Below are 424 nucleotides of genomic sequence, written 5' to 3' on the forward strand. Positions count from 1 at the left end.
AAAATACAACATATATATATATATATATATATATATATATATATATATATATATATGTGTGTGTTTCTTAATAAAGAAGTTACTTTGTTGTTGTTATAGCTAAACCAGATTAATCACTTTATATAAGGCATCCCACATTAACATAATAGTAATAGGCAAACATAAGCTTTGGTTTAATTGTCCCATGGTTGCAATAAAATATCTAACAAACCGTTTTATTTATTCGGGAAAGGCACTTTACAAATTCATACTGGTTATGTCCGAACCAAATGCATTAAACTCTCCTGAATATCCCACTGATGGGGTCATGAGATAAATTAGATGGATCTTATTCAGATATACTGTACATAAACTGTAATCCATTCCTCTCATGAAACATAATTATATCATAAAACAGTTAACATTATTTCTAAATTAGATATAT

This window comes from Sinocyclocheilus anshuiensis, unplaced genomic scaffold (genome assembly GCF_001515605.1).
Source record: "Sinocyclocheilus anshuiensis isolate Anshui unplaced genomic scaffold, SAMN03320099.WGS_v1.1 scaffold2245, whole genome shotgun sequence".
Lineage (NCBI taxonomy): Eukaryota > Metazoa > Chordata > Actinopteri > Cypriniformes > Cyprinidae > Sinocyclocheilus > Sinocyclocheilus anshuiensis.